Raw genomic sequence first — 6,000 nt, forward strand, 5'->3', positions numbered from 1 at the left:
AACTTACTCAGGGGATTTTCAGGTTTGATAAATGAGTGGCAGACATATGATGTAAACATTTTTATTTGAATATAATATAAAATTTTGTCCCCAACAAAAGGATTAGGAGATAAACACATACAAACACGTACGCAACTTTGAAATCAAAACAAAGCATACTCAGAAATAAAAATATATCAACTATAGTATTATAGTTTAGTCATTTTCTTTTTCATTTGTAAATAAGAGATTTTGGATTCGGTTCATAAGAACTGCCAGAACGTATTATATTTATATTGAGTTTAATATCTTGTAAGACAATATGAAGAATAGCCCAATCTCTTGCAAGTCCATACAAGGTTTCTCTTTTCAACGATGTGGAATTCTTTTACCTTTACATCCTTACACGTCCTTCATGTGTGGCGAATTACAAGCCAAACACGTAGACAACACGAATCGAGTGACGTGGAGCATGTGTGGTCGTTATGTTTCACATGTGTTCCAACTTGCTTTGATACTATAAAGAAATTTGAGGTTCCACTATAAAATCAATTGGCAACATATGGAATAGCCCAACCTTTTATTGGTTCTTACAAGGTTTCTCATTTCACCAATTCGAGACTCGTTAATCTTCACATTCTCACAATTGTAATTGCCAGTCCTTGTAACGTGAACTTGTAATTAAGCAGGACTCGTTCAATCACCTCTCCCCTTATTTGTAAAAATATCTTTGTATTATAAAAATAAGATAAATATGGTCCTGAATTTCTCACAACCCAAAATTACCCTTATGGAATAAAAACAAGAATACTTGGCTACTTAAAGGAGTAGGAGTTCCTACTCAAAATGATTCGTTGTCGATTTATAGAACTCCATTTTTATAATCAGAACCGTTGATATTATAAATCATTCTATAAAGATCCTCTCTACAAAAAATCAATTAAAATTGAAGTCGTTTAGGCATCGAACTGTATAAAAACAAATTAACAAAATTGGTAAAAATATTCCGAACTGTCTATGTATTTACTAGAATAGATTAACTAAATGACCTTAGTTTTAATTCATTTTTACAGAGATGAACTTTATAGTGTGTTTCATAATATCAACTGTTCTGAACATAAGCACAAAGCTATGTGATTCGAACACAAACAGTTTTGAGTAGGAGTTCCTACTCATCTTTAAGTAGTCAAGCATTGTTCTAAAAACAATTCAAAACACATGTACCTCATATTGTTTTTTAATAAATTAATTGAATAATGTTAGAGAGCCCAAAATTTTAAACTAAATTTGTGAACCAAATGACGTGTTAGTTGATAATTGGATTATTACTTAAGTGTTGATTAACGTGCTTACATCATATTAGTGACACACCATTTAGTTTGCAAAAGTTGGTTTAAAATATTTGGTTTCCCTAACATTACCCATATTAAACTAAGGGATGAGGAAGTATACTAAACTTCACAATTGGGCTAGCCATAATAATTTGGATTGAATTCGTTTTTGACGAGAATTGAACCTAAGACCTCTCACTTACAAGTGAAGATGAATACTATTGTACCGTAGTATTTGGTGACATATGTACCTCATATTAAGTGGACAAATATAAGGATAAGAACATGTTAAAAGATAAAAATTTGATTTTAACGAGAATCAAACCTAATTCTTTATTTGATTGAGTTGATCTTCAATAAAGAAAACTTGAAAATAAGGATTAATAATTAATCCTATGTTTAATTCTCTTGTCTGATCTCTTTCTAATGAACAGCAGAGTTTGAAGAAGTTATAGTTAGCAACTCATTCCTCTGCCAGCCACAAAGGAAGTCTCCCTTAGAAGACCAACTCCGGATTTAGTTTGACAAAACTATTACAACAAAAGGCTTTTCAACCTGCAACGCGGAAATATTAGGATATTGAAGTTATATGATGGGACCCGGCTTTTCTGCCTTCCCATTTTCCATATGCTTTCATCCCCTCTTATTTTATGTGATCACGGTTAAGTCACGTCAACATTTTATATTAATTTTTTTATAGAGATAATAAGATAAAAAACAATAATAATATAAAATGTTAACGTGACTTAACCGTGACTGCACAAATAAGAGAAGATAAGAGTGTATGGGAAGTGGAAGGGCAGAGAAGCCACATCCCATGCATTTTGTAAGTAAAAATTGGTAGGTGGGATCATCACTATTCACTGATATTTTAGTTTGGACATAGACTTGGCTCTTTAAAGTTGAAGAGGAGTACATCTTCTAGATACTTTGTAATTGATCAACGAAACTTTGTGCTAATAAGGAATCGTTTATAATACAAATTATTTTGTACAAAATTAATTAAAATAAGAATGTTTAATTAATTAACTGTAATAAATAGATTGAGGGTTCATAATTCTTTCAGTGGATTCATCGATTTGTTTTGTATTGTTCGATGATTAAAATATCTCATATTTTATTAATTTTTTGTAAAAATGACATTTACGTAATTCTTTAAAATATAAACAATTTCAATTATAAACATGAAATTTCACATGATGAATAAGAGGAATTCTCCTTATTCATTGAGGAACCAAGTTAAGAACATAACTTCTGGTCGTTTTGTTTTTGTACTTGTTGGATGTCATCGTCATGGAAGCATATTCAAGGGAAAATGTGATTGAGACACGAACCTACCGTCTGAGCACAGGAGATCTGAGCACTTTCTCCAGTAAATGTAGAAACCTTTAATCGCATAAATTTAACTTATTGGGGGGATTTTTAGGTTTCTAGGGAATATGGGTAAAGGTTGACAGGTTACTTTGACAAATGAGTGGCAGACAGATGATGTAAACATTTTTATTGGAATAATATAAAATTTTCCATCGTTAATATAAAAAAAAAATTTGTCCCAAACAAAAGGACTAGGAGAAAAAGACATGCAAACACATTAGCATCTTCGAAATCAAAACAATGCATCCTCGAAATCAAAACATAACAACTATGGTATGGTCTATTTATTTTCTTTTTTTATTAAGAGATCTTAAATTCGATTCACATATATGGTGAGAATATATTATATTTATATTAAGTTTAATTCTTAAATAATTGACGCATTATATAGGCTAATTCAATAAAGTAAATAAATAAAACAATGCGGCTTGCCCTACACTAGCTAGCTGCTAGCATGTCCATGTATTTCATATGTCTGATATACTTCCAACACAAAAAATATAAAAATGGACATGGTTCATATATTTAAATGTTTGATACATAGCGCATGTTGAGTGTGGGTGCATATGAATCTCATGAAATTTGTGGTTTTGAAATAATATTCTTTTACTTAATTTCCAGAACAAAACAAAAAACAGCTCTTCATTATTTTATTTTTATTTTGTAAAAAAAAATAATTAGTGGTAAGACATGGTTATCTACTATTTCTGGACACAAAGATGTTATAGGGAATTTCATTATTCAGTATATAGAAAAAAATATATAAAATCCTTAATTTTTCAATAACCCAAAACTACCCTCATTGGATTAAAACTATTCATAACAGATGTACCTCATATTGTTTTTTATTTATTTATAATAAATACGATATTATCTACAATTAAACTTCAAGGGCATAATAATCTGGTTTGATTTCGTCTTTAGCGAAAATCGAACCTAAGACCTCTCGCTTACAAGTGAAAATGAATACCACTAGACCGTAGTAAATTAAACTTTATCTAAATAAAATGAATAAAAAATGATTTATTTCTATTAAAACAAACAATTTTATATGAAAAATTCGAACACATACATGTGACATCCCACATCGTCCAGAGGAGTGATCCTTAAATGTATATTCCCATCCCTACCTAGCACTAGGCCTTTTGGGAGCTCACTGGCTTCGGGTTCCATTGGAACTCCGAAGTTAAGTGAGAAGGGGGCTAGAGCAATCCCATGATGGGTGACCCACCGGGAAGTTGCTCGTGAGTTCCCAAAAACAAAACCGTGAGGGCGTGGTCAGGGCCCAAAGCGGACAATATCGTGCTACGATAGTGGAGTCGGGCCCGGGAAGTGGTCCCACCCGGGCGGGGATGTGACAGTTTGGTATCAGAGCATATGTTGGGCAGTATTGTGTTCATCACACGCGTGATGTGAGCACTCTTAGTTTTTGTGTTTGACGTTCGAATGATGCCACCTCGTCGAATATGGAAAAATATGTTAACTTTTCTTCAGTTTTGGACAATTTTGTGGTCTTGACGACATTTTATAAAATCATTTTGACGGTTGTCCTTAGAATTAAAACGAAGATTTTCCTTGTGGAGGAAAGGTATAAAAGTGAGGCAAGTTGATGGCCTAAGTAAATATTTTGATAATCATGTATCGCTAGAGATATTACCAAATAATTCTATCATTGTCCTATCGCCGTTAGTATTGATCCTTTAGAGATTGGAAATCTTAGTTAGTCTTGATTTCTTAGTAACATTTCGCGGAAGATCATCTGAGGGATAATTATTTTTTGGTCCCTATTAGCACTAATATCTTCAAGCATACTTGTGTTCATGTTGAATCTTTAGGGGGAAGATCGACTGTCGATGAAGTCTTTTTGAAAGTAGATATTAAGCAAGGTCTTTTTCTAGCATTGGGATTTTTCAATCAACGCTATTCTCAGATTTTTGTTTTCGTAGTTGTACTTGTTAAATGGGTGAGAATAGACTTGCGAATGTAAGTTGTCATATCCTGGGAGTTGTAGAAATCCAAAAAGCAATCATCAAATCCTCCTAGGATCAATGAACTACTTCGCTTGAGCCGAATAAATTAGGATCGTGGAAGCTTAGGAATAAGCTTTGCAATAGGACGGTAAACTCATGATTGTTGTTTTTACCCTATCACTTATCTAGGTAAACGAAAACCCTTTCACTAACCACCTCTCGATCACTTCCATAGGTAGACATTAGAATCGAAATGCGGGATGATATCTCACTGTTAGATTGTTATGAGTGTCGAGGAAACTGTGAAGACCTTTTAGTTCGTGTCGTAGAGTTGGTTAGCAGTACTGTAAATTCGAGGACGTATACTTTTGGCGTCATATCCCAAAAAAATCTTACCGCGGATACCACCGCATTGTTAAGTTGGTATGACAACATGACAGAATATTGCTTTTATTTTTCACGATTAGAACCCTTTGAAACGAACCATCTTATTCATTGACCTAAAGTCAACAGTCATCACCTTATTTCGAAGGCTAGATGACACTTCTCGGTGGAGATTTTGATGATGCATAGTGATTGTCGATTGATGTGACAAGTCAATTCGGATTAAGCCTTTCTTAGTAGGTTAACGCTTATGTTTCTCGGTGGTAGAACCGCTAAAGATAAACCATCATACTTATGACCTAGAATTAACAATTTCTAATTTCATTGGAATATTGTTTGGGACTTTTATGTAGAAAAGTGTGTCCAAATCTTCATTGATCTTAGAACTTTTTATTACATTTACTTTTTGGAACAAGCTAAGTTCTGTCAGAGGCAATAGTAGAATTAAATTAGCATCTATGAGTGCACTATCGTGTATCTACTCTTGCACACTTCCAGCATGTCCTATTCTATTTAGTTGGGAAATATGAGTATTGATACAGAGAAGATTAGCATGGCCCCTGCGCAAGGATGACACACATAAATCGAGAAATGGTCGCGTGTGTGCCGCAGGTTGCGCGTAGGAATCGGTCTGACCCTCTCTTCTAATTGGTTCCTTGTCCCTTTAATTTAATTGGTCCACTAATCCCACAAGATGGGAATTCAAATATTTAAATAACCAATTTCAAACGTCCATAACTATACCGTTATAATCCGGACTCGCAAACGGCTTTCGCCTATACGTTCGTACCAATGAGAACTACGAGGATATGCTAAAAGAATAAGTCCCACATCTCTCAAGTCGATGGTCAATGGAAGTCAAAGTCCTTGCCTCTAGGGCAATTTCGTAAATTCACGCTTCTAAAATAAAATAAAAACGTAAAATTTGGAACGGGTTGTCACGGGGACATCTGATAAAATTT

At 33.6% G+C, this 6,000-nt stretch overlaps 1 non-coding gene across 1 annotated transcript; it reads left to right on the top strand.

Moving 5' to 3' along the window:
• Positions 1-5,545: 5,545 nt before the first annotated feature.
• LOC137720530 (U6 spliceosomal RNA) lies at positions 5,546-5,644 on the top strand. Its single transcript, XR_011066534.1, has one exon. It is a non-coding gene; the product is annotated as a U6 spliceosomal RNA (small nuclear RNA).
• Positions 5,645-6,000: the final 356 nt, after the last annotated feature.

Source organism: Pyrus communis, chromosome 1, assembly GCF_963583255.1.
Source record: "Pyrus communis chromosome 1, drPyrComm1.1, whole genome shotgun sequence".
NCBI classification, from domain to species: domain Eukaryota; kingdom Viridiplantae; phylum Streptophyta; class Magnoliopsida; order Rosales; family Rosaceae; genus Pyrus; species Pyrus communis.